Source organism: Myxocyprinus asiaticus, chromosome 31 (genome assembly GCF_019703515.2).
Source record: "Myxocyprinus asiaticus isolate MX2 ecotype Aquarium Trade chromosome 31, UBuf_Myxa_2, whole genome shotgun sequence".
Classification (NCBI taxonomy): domain Eukaryota; kingdom Metazoa; phylum Chordata; class Actinopteri; order Cypriniformes; family Catostomidae; genus Myxocyprinus; species Myxocyprinus asiaticus.
The window spans coordinates 36080760-36096523 of NC_059374.1; the positions used below are offsets into that span (position 1 = coordinate 36080760).

A 15764-nucleotide genomic window follows, 5' to 3' on the forward strand; every position below is an offset into this window, starting at 1 on the left:
ATCATCACAGACTGTGGAAACTTAACACTGGACTTCAAGCAACTTGGGCTATGAGCTTCTCCACCCTTCCTCCAGACTCTAGGACCTTGGTTTCCAAATGAAATACAAAACTTGCTCTCATCTGAAAAGAGGACTTTGGACCACTGGGCAACAGTCCAGTTCTTCTCCTTAGCCCAGGTAAGACGCCTTTGACGTTGTCTGTGGTTCAGGAGTGGCTTAACTAGAGGAATACCACAACTGTAGCCAAATTCCTTGACATGTCTGTGTATGGTGGCTCTTGATGCCTTGACCCCAGCCTCAGTCCATTCCTTGTGAAGTTCACCCAAATTCTTGAATCGATTTTGCTTGACAATCCTCATAAGGCTGCGGTTCTCTCGGTTGGTTGTGCATCTTTTTCTTCCACACTTTTTCCTTCCACTCAACTTTCTGTTAACATGCTTGGATACAGCACTCTGTGAACAGCCAGCTTCTTTGGCAATGAATGTTTGTGGCTTACCCTCCTTTTGAAGGGTGTCAATGATTGTCTTCTGGACAACTGTCAGATCAGCAGTCTTCCCCATGATTGTGTAGCCTAGTGAACCAAACTGAGAGACCATTTTGAAGGCTCAGGATACCTTTGCAGGTGTTTTGAGTTGATTAGCTGATTGGCATGTCACCATATTCTAATGTTTTGAGATAGTGAATTGGTGGGTTTTTGTTAAATGTGAGCCAAAATCATCACAATTAAAAGAACCAAAGACTTAAACTACTTCAGTCTGTGTGCAATGAATTTATTTAATACACGAGTTTCACAATTTGAGTTGAATTACTGAAATAAATGAACTTTTCCACGACATTCTAATTTATTGAGATGCACCTGTATATTGGAAACTGTTTCGTATGATAGGTCCCTGCAAAGCAACCTTAACAATAACTCTGCTTCTTTTTCTAAAGGAAAGTTCTACATTACAAAATGTGTATTACATCTAACACTTATATAATCATTTCATGTCTTAATACAGTAGCATGAGAAACATATGCACTCTAAATTAATGGAAAGAGTCATTACACTAAATTATATCTTCGGCAAAGAGATAGTAGTGCATTGAAGGCTAAAATGGTCAGAAACATCCCTTCTAAGAAATATTTAAAGGGATGAAAGTGACGACTGGGTGAAAAAAATAATTTTAAAACATTATATTAGGATAGTTCACCCAAAAATGAAAATTCTCTCATCATTTACTCACTCTCATGTCATTCCAGATGTGTATGACTTTCTTCTCCAGAACACAAAAAAAGATTTGAAGAACAATATCTCAGCTCTGTTGTTTCTTACAATGCAAGTAAATGGTGACCAGACATTTGAAGCTCCAAAAATCCCATAAAGGCCACATAAAAGTAATCCATATGACTCCAGTTGTTAAATCTACATCTTCAGAAGCGATAGGATAAGTGTGGGTGAGAAACAGATTGATATTTAAGTCCATTTTTACTATAAATCTCCACTTTCACATTTTTTTGGTGATTTGCATTCTTTGTGCATATTGGCACCTACTGGGCAGGGAGGAGAATTTATAGTAAAAAAGGACATAAATATTGATCTGTTTCTCACTAATCATATCGTTTCTGAAGATTTTGATTTAACAACTGGAGTCGTGCGGATTACTTTAATGTTGGCTTTATGTTCTTTTTGGAGCTTCAAAGGTCTGGTTAACATTCACTTGAATTGTAGGACCAACAGAGCTAAAATATTCTTTTAAAATTGTTGTTTGTGTTCGGCAGAATAAAGAAAGTCATACACATCTGGGACGCATGAGTATGAGTAAATAATGAGAGAATTTCCATTTTTGGGTGAACTATCCCTTTAATAGGCCACTAGGATATGTTTTTTTTTTTTTTTTTTTTTTTTTTAAACAAATGTTCTATGATGTTCAATTCTTTCACAGCAATGAATAACTGATTTCTCTTTTTCTTTGGTAAAGGTTTGTTTTACAGGTAAGTGAAAAAAATTTTCTTCTCATTGTTAATTGATTTTTTCTTTCTTTCTCAAACTTTTCTTACCATTTCAACCTTCAACCCCCATGTCCGTGTGTGTTTTTTCCCCTTTATGTTTCTGGTCTCTCTCTCCAAAGCCAAGTCCAAATCTTCTGAAGCCTGGTCCTAAGCGCAAATCAAACACTGTTCCATAGCCATTGCTCACGTGTGGCAAGGGTTACATAAATCTCATCTATTGTGCAGAACTGGGTTTCTGAAAAGATTTGGCAGACCAAGTTTATTTAAAAAAACAGGTTTCATACACAGCAGTAATTCAAAGTGCTTATGTAAGCATAATTAAAGATAGCAGGAGAGATTGCACAGATAAAATAGATGAATACTGATTTAAAAACAAAATTAATAGGAAAACAATGTGGCATAATTAAACTGTATAGAGTAGAGTACTATGCTTAAACTGATTTAACCACATCTAGGATCTTAGGAAGCTGGATCCAGCTGCAGGTGGTATAAAAGCTAAATGTTGTCTCACTATGTTTAACTTTCATTAAACATTAACTATCACATTATATATTGCTTATTTGATAATTAGTTAATGTGCATTCAAATTAAAATGTCAATTTTTTAAAGAAAATTCTATGTTGTACATTATATACTTTTTGTGGATTCCCTGCAGTACCCAGGGGCCCATTGTACCTGGTTAAAAACCCTGGATCTAAAAGATCCACAAGGTTTATATTTTCCTAGCATACAGAAATATATTTTGGGGAAAAGGGCTAAAGGAAAAAGGATAGTATGTGAATATTCAACAGTGAAATTAATATCATTTCAAATGTTTAAAAATGTGGCAATGACAGAATTCAGAGGTAATTTCATCCCCTTCAAACGATTTGGGCTCTAGCTGTAATGTATTTGTATTTATGAATGAAGGAAGCAACACCTTCACTAATACCAGATATGTTTTTCTACCTACCTCATCACACCTTGTTGATCAGGTTTGAACAAATTGTAACCTTAATAAACATGTTCTTATCCAATTTTACTCATGTTAATTAAACTTAGCATTTCATGCTGGTATTTTGATCTGTTTTAGAAAAACCAAAATAAACTCATCAAAAGATTACACATTAAAAACATTACAAGATTTCAAGATGGTGATACAGGTATGTTTCCTCATGTTTGTTTGATGTTTATTTATTCTTAGCTAAGTCAACTCATCCTCCAAAAGCAATAATAAATATATTTCACTTACAAAATCTAGTAAAAAGAAAAAAAAAGTAATTTTAACATAATAAAATGAATGAACATACAGTTTCAGACGTTGCGTCTGACATTGTCGGTAACAAACAAAAGTGAATGCTCTCTTTTTCCCAGGGCTTTTTTTAAAATATTTGACAGGCTAAGATCTTACATTTCTGGAAATGCAACTTTGCTGTTGAGATACCTAACTGGACAGAAGAAACAGAGATTCAAATTAGAGATGCCCTAAATGTGGGCAGGGATGTGACTGTACCTTTGTTAAAGACACCTGTCCCATTTGGAACTACCATCACTGGCTTTTTCATTAATCATTTGTATATCAGCAAGGCAAGAAATGAGAGCAGGCGCTTTGTCACAATTAAGTTTTCTTCAGATCAACAGCTCTCTGGATTAGGGATCCAGAGATTGATAGGGACAGGGGAAGTATTTTAAAATAGACAAACTTACAGGCATCAGCTTTAAGTCATTGTACAGTAGGTTGTTGTGGCTTCTGCCACCTCTGTGAAACATCACTCTTGAAGTCTTAGGGTTTTGATGCCAGAAGATAGACTTTATTATCAGAGATAAAAAAGCCAAGTTGCTCCCAGCACAACTGAACTTTCAGTATTCAAACATGCCTATATACACATATCCACCAGGGCGTGACCAATACATTCCATACATTTTGTTCAGTGTCTTCAGTCTGTTATTTTTAACAAAGGAACAGGAAACTATCTGAAGGAGGCCTCACCATTTGGAACCTCTTTAAGGGCTTATCCTATATTTTCTCTAGTGTCAAAACATGAGACTCAAGTTTACTATATATGAGTACCATATGTGAGCACACATTCCCTTTTAAGAGGGCATCATTTTCACAGGTCTCTACACACAATCCCACACAGTAAAATACATGCTTGACCATCAGAAATAATTGTAGAATAAAATGGCTATATTTACATTGATTATACTTGATTAATTTATATTTAACTTCATAAAATATTCCACAAGGTCAGTAAAAAAACATAACATACATGTTTATCATGTTATAACCTACTCAAGTGTATCCAGTGCAAAGCGAGGATCATCCTTTAGTGCAAAAAGCAGCTTCACTCCTTAATTTCCAGCATTTTCATGTGTGAGGGGTTTGATCGCAGAGCTGAAGCCAGAGTAGCACAACCTTCAGTGATACCACAACCAGGGTCAGAAACTAAGGGTGGCTAGGGGCAAAAATGCTACAAAAATTATTTAAAATGAATTATTATTATTTATTTATTTATTTTAAATAAGAACTATTGATATAGTTCTTATTCTATTATTGTCCTAGTTAAACATATGGCATAATGAGTTAGTTGATTTAATTATTAGAGTAAGAGGTGATACAAATTGTGAAGACTGAGAATGTATCAATGAACTGATTAAACTGATGGGGGGGGGGGGGGGGGGCAATTTCAAGCATTGTATAGCCTTCATTCCTCAAAATAGCAATTGACTGATTAGTTTCTAGAGAAAGCTGTTTCTTTTTTTGCCATTTATGACCTAATATTGACCTTAAGACATGCCAGTCTATTGCATACTGTGGTAACTCAAAAACAAACATAATGTTAAGCTTCATTTAACGAACCAAATAACTTTCAACTGTGTTCGATATAATGGCAAATGATTTTCTAGTACCAAATTAACAATTTAGCATGATAACTCAAGGATAAGGTGTTGGAGTGATGGCTGCTGGAAATGGGGCCTGTCTAGATTTGATCAAAAATGACTTTTTTCAAATAGTGCTTGTGCTGCTTTTTACATCAGTAATGTCCTGACTATAATTTGTGATCAGCTGAATGCCATTTTGGTGAATTGAAGAACCAATTTCCTTCCGAAACAGCAAAATCTGTACATTATTCCAAACTTTTGACCACCAGTGTGTGTGTGTGTGTATATATATTACACATATACATACATTGTATTAAAATATGTAGCTGAATTCAATATAACATCTTTCAGTATGTGAAATGTTATTTTATTATATATTGTTTTATCCGATTTTAACCACATTTTAGATATTTGTAAAATGTACAAATTCCATATAGCCTATTCTATCCATATGATGTCATATTGCATGTGTAATAATGATATGACTTGTCAGTGCTTGAAATTTCTTTTCAGCTACACATTTTTTACACAAAATATGCAACACTGGAAATTATAAGTTAAAATACAATTCCACATTTAAGTGCTTGTCCTAAAAAATATATAGCTGTATGAATATGACCTGCAATCTCTTATTTTACGCTGTGGCCAAGGGAAAGTGAACATTTACAGTGGCAGCAAAACATTTCAATTCCATTTTCACGTGTTGTGCAAAGAAATAGATCGGCTTCTTTCAGCTTGTTGAACATGCATTTTCATTTGGGCAATGCTAATTTGCGTTGGATGATGACAGAGAGGAGCTGAGAGCGCCAAGCACGTGAGTCGTTGTCATGGTAACCAGATAGATTCTGAGCAGATTGCTGCAAAAGAATGAAAGTATCGCCAAATCATCATGCAGTGCAATAAAATATCTTCCCTTCCCTGCAATCGATACCAGACACCATATCAAGAAGGACGTAAAGAATATTTAATTTCAAAGAAAAGAAAACAAATCTGTGAGCCTAACAGTTGAAACCAGGACATTATTACATTTTTTAGAGAAATGACGGGACACCGGGACACACCTCGCAAAACTGGGACCGACCTCTGGTCACACTAGTTTTCTACCTGCTTTGCTTCTCTCCATGATGTACTGTAGTGATTCCCTCCCGCTCTGTCTTTGCTCATGTAATGAGGGCAATAGGCCATCTGCTTGTGTGTAGTATATCCTGTAGTGGGTCCTTAAAATAGTTCAATTTGTTTTGAAGAGCTGTGTCCAACCATTAAATTATTGAAAAAGTATTGAACATTTTGGAGTGACTGGTGCAAAATAAAAGTTCTAGTACCTTGTGCTCTGAAGGAAACATTAATAATTAAAGTGTATTGACCATTCTCTAGTAAAGTTTTCAAAATGTAATCATATCTTTTCAGACACAGTTGATAAAAGTACTGTGTCCTTTAAAAGGTGTTTCATGAGGTATACAGTCTTTTTTTTAACACTGTTCAACAACTTTAAAAGTATTGAAATTATAATTATACAAAAGTTTGTTTCAATATGCAAATATTTTGAGGAGTATAATGAGGTGATATATATATATATATATATATATATATATATATATATATATATATATATATATATATATATATATATTAGTATTTGAAGCTATTAGAATTAACCTGTACAACAACGGAGAATCTACTCACTTTTTATATATTAAAATAAAATATCAATAAAGGTTTATATTTCTGAAGCAGACCAATATGTCTGAGGTATTCAGCCGTCAACATCCACGTATTCAATATTCAACATCCACTCAACTAGTAATACCATGGCTGAAATAATCGAAAAGTGCATTAAGGTTGCACATGCTAGTCACATGCTAGTCGCAAACAAATTAAAAAATGTGCACACTTTATAGACGGTCCCTAACTTCGCAAGTTTGTTTGAGATCGGAAGAAAATATTAAATAAAATCGATTATCGCGTATTTTGTTTGATTAAATTAGTTGTGGATTGTCATACATGCCAGTTATTATAATTTACAAACACTGATCGTATTACATCCATAATTAGAAAACTATTGACAAAAGAAGTCCGAATGTGTGAATATGAAACCAAATTTACCGCAGTACGTGAGTCTTCTCTGTAAATCTATAGGTTCCTGTGTTTCTTGCCCAGAGTGACTCAATGATTGTCACAAAACGTCAAAAATATATAAATAATAATAATAATAATAATAATAATAATAATAATAATAATAATTCCTGGGCCTATTACAATGGAAATATTCGTAGCTTTTGAATTCCTAAATTAATATTTATTTTATATTTTAAATAAACCTACCCTTTTTGTGAGGTAAAAAAAAAAAAAAAAAAAATTAGATGAACAAGATGTTATTCATTTATTGCACTTCAAGACCCTAATCGTCTTCTCACAGGTCTACAGAGTCAGACGTGGTGTAATACTCCCATCTAGTGGTAATATCTCAAACTACACTATGGCTCTGAGTGCTGCTCTGTGCATAACAAGTAGGTGCCCCAAGATGAATTTGCTAACCTAAATAAATGTCGGTCAATAATAGCTGTACATTAAGAATGCATTGCACAGACCTGCAAGGGCTCACTTCTGAATATCAATAGTCCAAACCCCGTTTACTGGTATTTTCTCTGCACTGTTGTCAATAACAACTTGTAATGCATCCCATAGTGGTTTCCTTTAAACACGGTTTCATTTGGCAATATGCCATATGTAGCTCAATATGGCACAATTAATGCCATATTAACTGCCACAGTATTAATTTTTGCTGTGGGTAGCATGAATATTAATGTGTCTCTTGCATAGTAGGCCACAGACTGATTTGCTAATTCGCGAATCGGGCATCGATAGTTCTGATTCAAAAAAGCCAAAACAAATACGGGACACATACCATAATTGCTTACATTTAATGGAAAATGTTTTTAAGTTGGTATACTTTAATCATTCTGAAAGGGCTTCCATAGACCGTACAGTATCGTACAGTAATGAAAACGATTCTATTCTATGGCATGCACGTAGGCTACAGCTATCGAAACGCTCCTGGACCACATCTAATTTTCCACAACTCATGTTGCCTGGGTTTTTTATTTATTCTTTTGTATACTGAAATTTCTTGGAAATATATTTTTCAATGTCTTGTCAGCAGAACGATCCAAAAACACTTCAAACATCCAGCCAACCCATTTAAGAGACTATATGTCTATTCCTCAAAGCCTTGTTGTTATTCCTGTCAAAAATAAAAAATGGTGCTGCTGTGAATAAAGTTCTATTGGCCTGTATGACCGCGCCGCCATGTTTGTGACCAAAATTCCATATCTTCAATTAGGGATGGGTGATACCACTTATTTTCTTTTCAATCCAGTACCACGTACTTTTAGGCCAATATTGCCGATATCGATACCAGTACCGATGCCTCTAATAAATGGAATTTTTACGATTTCTTTGGATAAAATTAGTAACTAAAATTATGACTTTATATATATATATATATATATATATATATATATATATATATATATATATATATATATAAAGTCATAATTTATATATATATATATATATATATATATATATATATATATATATATATATATATATATATATATATATATATTTATATATATATTATAATTTTTATAGGCCTAAGCAGAAAATTATTAGGCTGCTTTGTTTACCCTTTAAAAATTAGCAAGTATAAGCCACATATAAAACCACAAAATTAACCATAGATATTATTATATGGTTACTATTACTAAAACCAAGTTACCATATGGATACTACAGAAATGCTGTGGTAAAACCATGGTTAATTGTATCAAAACTTTGGTTAATGGCAAACCCCCCCCCCAAAAAAAAAAAAAAAAAAAAAACATGGTTACTACAGTCATGGTCACCACAGTCATGGTTAATACAATATTACTACAGTAAATCCATGGGTAGTTTTCATAAGGGTATCATTTATTAATGAGAGTTACAGATCATTATCAGTGTTTTAAAAACTCTGAATTTAAATAAACCTTTAAAAATGGTTACACAAGCCCATTATAATAAATGTCAGGGTGGATTTAGTGATTTGGGGGCCCTAGGCAAAGTACAGGGATGGGGCCCTCTTCAATGACACACATTTACGTCGATTTTCTCCTAAACGTGTTGTAAGAGAAATATTATAATATATATAGCCTATATATATATATATATATATATATATATATATATATATATATATATATATATATATATATATACAACAGTTAGTTCCGGTCCTCGATTCTGCTTGGACGAGAGACGTTCCATGAGTACTGATGGTCTCACATGGTGTGAGCACTCGAACACATATCACCCCACTTGTGTTCGTGCCATTCTAAACAAAAGTGTAAGAGCAGTGCAGATGTGTTAAGGGCCATCTGTCTCTTTATATTTAATATTGTGACATTACATATTTTAGCCAGCAGGTGGAGGCAAAAGACCATTTTTGTGTGTAATATGAGCCAGTTAGTGACATGAAGTGAGTCAGCGTCACTCAGTGTTTATATTCAACAGCACTTCGTGATCGTTCTATTTCTACTACACTACTAAAGCTAGGAAATAGCTTTAAACAGCTTTAAACAAAAAACTTCAGCATTAAGGCTCATCACAGCTGAGAGACACAGCAGACTGATTAATTACACAAACTCAAGGCACTTACCTCTAACCGGACTTTCCACATTGGAGAGGACAAAATGGCAGAGGACATTGTGGTTTCTGTAGTGAAAGACTCTTGTGCACCGGCTACCATGAAATAGAGAGGAATACCCCCGCTTGGATGGCTATTTTTCCACTGAGAAAATAGGATGCATTTCACAAAAATGACATTATCTTCAGAAAGCTGACTAACAGACTACAGCATCATCAACAGGTGATCGCACACGCTCTCTCTCTCTCTCTCTCTCTCTCTCTCTCTCTCTCTCTCTCTCTCTCTCTCTCTCTCACACACACAAACACACACACACACACACACACACACACACACACACACACACACACACACACACACATCCTTGTTTCTCCAATGACATGTTAGAAACAGCCCATGCCATGATACTAGTATTTCTGAAGTGTGATGTTTTTGAGAGGCACACATAATTTGTTTTGAACCAGCAATGGCAGATTCTGATCCGTCACGTAAGAAAGTATAAATATGCACAAATGCATTTTTCGTGACCGTACTCAGTTTTTACTTAAAATTTTTTTAATTTACTTGTTCATTGAACTGTGGTATATAAGCAATATCACACTCGCAATCATGCGATATGGCCCTAAATCAGCATTGCTGTGATTACCTTCTGCAGGTCTTCATGCCTGTGGCTGAGGGTAGCTCAATGAGTATTGATGCTGTCTACCACCCCTGGTGTCATGAGTTCAAATCCAGGTTGTGCTGAGTGACTCCAGCCAGGTCTCCTAAGCAAATTGGCCCAATTGCTAGAGAGGGTAGAGTCACATGGGGTAACCTCCTCGTGGTCGCGATGAGTGGTTCTCGCTCTCAATGGGGCGTGTGGTAAGTTGCACGTGGATCGCGGAGAATAGCAGGAGCCTCCACATGCTGTGAGTCTCTGCGGTGTCATGCACAGCAAGCCACATGATAAGATGCATGGATTGACTGTCTCAGAAGTGGAGGCAACTGAGACTTGTCCTCCACCACCCGCAGTGAGGTGAGTAACCATGCCACCATGAGGACCTAGTATGTAGTAGTGGGAATTGGGCATGCCAAATTGGGGAGAAAAGGGGATACATTTTTTTATTTATTTTTTATTTTATATATATATATATATATATATATATATTCCTTCATCCTGAAAGATATCCCTGAAATACAATAAGTGTCCTGGGATACCTCATCGGTCTATGTGACAGCACTAGACTTTGCAAACAGCAAACAAAAATGTTGGTTGTGTCTTTCTCCATAAAAAGTTCTTATTTATGAGTGTCAATGCCCAGATCATAATCATCATCAACACTGTGTATTTGTGACTATAGTGAGTCCTGTGCTCGTGGAAGCAGCGGCGGGTGGCAGTGCAGGCTGTGCAGCAATCTGATCCATCTGGAAAGACAGTGTTACCTTAGAAGGTCTTGATTCCGTTAAATTTTGTTCTCTCCACAAATTCAGTTCAAACTGAGCTAACAACAATGAAGCTTAGCTTGTAACTTGCAGCAGTATACGGTGAAATCACACAAAACTGTCTGAGTGGTTTGGCTCACCTTCACCTTTTTATGAACTTGTGTAGATGCATAAAACCTTGGAATATTTCATTACAGCCTGATCTGAGGGGGGAGTGGGTTGCTTGCATTAATGGTGCTGAAAATAACAGCGATATAAATCATATTGGCATTGTAACAGTGGTATTTACAATTTCAGCGCATGTTATTTAGCATTAATGATAATAAAAAAAAGCATATTATTTGTATTTTTAGGGGGCCCTTGGCTTCTGGGGCCCCTAAGCGGTTGCCTACCTTTGTCTAGTGCAAAGTCTGCCCTTGTAGGTTTGTCATTACTTAGTGTGAATAACTCCAGATGCTGTTTTTCTGTCAATACCTCAGGAAAGCACTGCTCCCTATTTGAATGAGTGCTTTGACTGAAAGGGTGAGTGCTGTCTGTGACTGCTAGTGTATTTTAGCATTTCTGGCACGTCAAGATGAGCGGAAGAAAAAAAAGGTTCCGGTACCATGCAACTGTTCGTTAACATAATTCTTTTTTTCCACTTCAGAGCTTATGAGATGCATTAATATTCATGTTATCCAAATAATAAGATCACTAGTTAAAAAAAAATGCAGTACCGCATCAGTATCGGAAGTATCGATACTTTTTCACCCTGTATTATGCAAAATGTGCCTGACACACAAACCTGCCTGCTTATTTTCATATACAAATGATACCTACCTAAACAATAATTAAGATCAATAGCCTCTTACTTAAGTAAAATTTAAAAACAAACATTATTGTTTGTTTTTCAGTGCAGAAAGATCCCCCAATATCAAATTTCTCAATCTACATTTTAGGTAATATTTGACCAATCATTTATGTCAAATGTGCTTCCTGTACCTCAGACCACACCTGAAACCCCTCAAGCTGTTTTTCATACTAATGTCTCTAGCCATGAACTAATTGGGTAATGAGGCATTTTAATTTCTGAATGTCAGTGCATCTACCTGTGCAGATCACCTAAGGCATTGTCAGAGCTTCATGGAAATATGTGACCTGTTTTTCAACTCAAGTTGTAAAGGCATTGATCCTGTGAACCTTTTTGTTCTTGAACATACAACATGTACTGAACCAATTCTGTGCTGTAACCTGCAGTGGCGTATCCAGGACATTTTTACTGGGGTGGCCAAGATGGGGCACAGACCTAGTGTGGGGTGGCGATACCGGGAGAACTTTTATGGATGGCACATGATCAAAATGTGTAAATATCGCATTGCTTTGCTTCAACATCTACACATGTAGAATAAATGAATTCTTAAACTCATGTTAGCATTCTCTGAATTGTTTGTATTCAATATCAGATTGTTGTTTTGACATTTGACAGTTTTCTATTCCTGTTCTATTTCAACCTATTACAGTTTCTGGGACTCTCTGGTTATTTTAACATAACATCCATTTTTAAATCAGTAATTGTTTAGGAAAAGTCAGTTACACATTTTTAAGAGCTATTCTCATTGTAGAGAATTAATCTGCATATAACATCAGGTATAGTGTATAATCATAAAAAGATACAAGTACAGGTGATAACTGATTGAGGCGCAATTCAATCAATCATTCAATCAATTATTCATTAGTTTATTAGCTATAACTGCACTGTCCAGCAGAAATATTGTTAAATTGGGTACAAGTCAGTGTGTGAAATTGGCTACAAGGGCTTATAGGTGTTTGTCTGGAAACCCCAAAATTGCAGATTGAGCTCTGAATACAGTAAAAAACAAAACTCTATTTACAGTGTCTACTCAGGTTTATTTTCCACATGTTCTGATAGCTTCAATTACTTTGAATAAAATAGTTAGTCAAATCATTTGCAGCATTTAAGTGCAATTTGCCCTGCCTCTGCATATTTAAAATGTCAAATAAGGTATAAAAACTTTGAAGATTTTATTGGTCTGACTGACCAATAATACACATAAAGAGCTCATAAATAACTCATGTAAAGATTTAAAGTACAGTCACAGCACAAACCCTTCCATTTCACCCACAGGTTAGCCATATATATAACTTTAGCTATTGAACATATACATCTGAAAAACGCTTTACACACCTCCGTCATTAAATTAGAAAACATGGCATTTCATATTTCATGTCAATATAAAGATAACATGCTGAATGTGGTGTAGGGTCTAGCTTACTCTTTAACCTAGCTACAGTAACAATGAAAAAATGTTTTCATATTCACATGGAAATTCAGGATAAATTAAACGTTAGATTAGATTAGAACATACCTCTCAAATAACAACTTTCTTTTTGACCACAAATCGACGTCGTCAACTCATTGGAAGTTGGAGATAGACGTTAGCTCGTGTCAGCTTCGTGCTTCTGACCGACCATTATACTCCAAACCTGGCGCCCGCTGCCCGCGACCTGCGGCACCTGCCTGGCCACCCGCGGCCTGCCCCTCCCCCCACTGATCAAAGATCAGCTCACACAGCTTCAGTCCCACCACTACTATAATGGTCAGAAATATAAAACTGACCCTGGGTCAGTGTGGCTCTAAATCAACAAATGACCTGAGATGTCATCTTTGATTGACAGGTGTTTCTATTGGTTCTTCATTCTTGTGTTGATGAACATGATGAACTACCAATCAGTTCTGGGGTGGCCACAGGGTGGCCAATGAGATTTCAGGAGTGGCCCAGGCCACCACAGGCCACCCCCTAAAATCGCCACTGGTAACCTGCTATTAATGATGCAACCCTTGCAATTTGAAACAAGTTGTCCTCATTCTTTACTCAATGTCCCCTCCCCACACAAACACACAATAGAACTTGTTTCTGTTTGTGCCGGCAGTTGGAACATATACAGACAACACCCCACTGTCACTTTTGAATGGTTATGTGGTCTTAGGGCATAGTTTGCAGCCAGGAGAACATTTCTAGATCACAGTCATTCGCTAAGCGTCTTGTACTCAAATATCTATATCAGTCCATCAAAGCTATAAAGGTGTGGGATGCCCAGGACTAAGATGTTTGCACTGAAGTCCTCATGTGCCATCTTCTTCTGAAAGGTCAGCACCTGAAAAAGAAAGACAGAAAGACCCTTGATCACTTGTCAATGAAAATGAAAATCCATGAGAATCAGGAACTAAATCTATAATAACCTTTTTTATCATCTGCAGAATATAGCAGACATCTGATGCATTCCTCATGGTTAGACACTTGAGGTTTTGTGTGACTTTCCTTAAAAGTAAAGGACTGTTCCAAACAACTTTTCAAACTGTTTATCTGTGTAACTGTTTATCAGATCACCAGTGACTCATCCATAGATGCTTAAGTCACATATGCAAGAGTGATGAATAATGCATTTCGTAATGCCACCTTTTAAAACAAGTGTAGGCCTAACATAACTGGTTTTCTAGCTTGATTCTCAACAGCTGTAAAATTGTCAGCAGAACCTTTACTGACTTGAGCTTAAAGATGCATTAGAAATGGCACAGTTGGAGCCCTCAGGGCAAGTGTCACTATAGTGTTTAGTAACTGAAGAGTAACACCTATGCCTACAGGTCTTCAACAATGCCTCCTCCCCCAACTTGGGGAGTGAAGCCCGCCATAAATTAGTCAGATGCATGACTGATACTCAAATAACGCATATCATCCATATCAAGGAGCCCGGTACATAAACTACATATCCTTAAAGTGTACAATTTAGCAATGGCCATTTTCAAAATGACCACTGTTTCCAGACTTAAAGGAGTAGTTCACCTGAAATGAAAATTTTGTAATTATTTAATCAAATAAATGATGTTCCAAACCTGTATGCTGTAATATTTTCCATGGAACACAAGAAAGAATTTCCAAAAATCTTCACATATTTTTTTTTTTTTTCCCATTCAATGACACTTCAGGTCCAAAAAACACACTATAAAAGCAACATAAAAATAGTTAATATAATTTATTCCAAGTCTCCTGAAGACATACCACATATTTTTATGTGAATTTTAGGATATTGTAATATTGCATAACAAATGCTGGATGGAAACACCAAGATGTGAATACAATCTCCAAAATGCATATAAGAAAAACTTATACTGCACGCTCTCTTGAGGTGGGTAGATTTGTTTTGTTTTTTCGAAACGAGGCATGCGCATATACTTTGATGCAAACACATTTACTGAATATATTCCTATAGAATTTACACTCACTGAGCACTTTATTAGGAACACCTATACACCTAATTATTCATCTGATTATATAATCAGTCAGTCGTGTGGCAGCAGTGCAATGCATAAAATGCAGATATGGGTCAGGAGCTTCAGTTAATGTTCACATCATCCATCAGAATGTGGAAAAAATGTGATCTCAGTGATTTTGACCATGGCATGATTGTCAGTGCCAGACGTGCTGATTTGAGTATTTCTGTAACTGTTGATCTCCTGGAATTTTCACGCACTACAGTCTCTAGAGTTTACTCAGAATGGGTCCAAAAAAATCCAGTGAGCGGCAGTTCTGCGGACGGAACATCTTGTTAATGAGAGAGGTCAGTGGAGAATGGCCAGACTGGTTCGAGCTGACAGAAAGGCTACGGTAACTCAGATAACCGCTCTGTACAATTGTAGTGAGCAGAATAGCATCTCAGAATGCACAACACGTTGAACCTCAAAACCTGTTGGGCTACAACAGCAGAAGACCACGACGGGCACTTTATTAGGACCATAGTGTTCC

General features: G+C 36.1%; 1 protein-coding gene across 1 annotated transcript in view; it reads right to left on the bottom strand.

Annotated features, from left to right (window-relative positions):
• Positions 1-12837, bottom strand: part of LOC127421763 (NLR family CARD domain-containing protein 3-like) — a 30934-nt gene extending 18097 nt beyond the window's left edge. Inside the window, exon 1 of the mRNA XM_051664867.1 lies at positions 12834-12837. The gene's annotated coding sequence lies outside the window, so the exon portion shown is untranslated. The remainder of the gene's footprint in view (positions 1-12833) is intronic.
• Positions 12838-15764: the final 2927 nt, after the last annotated feature.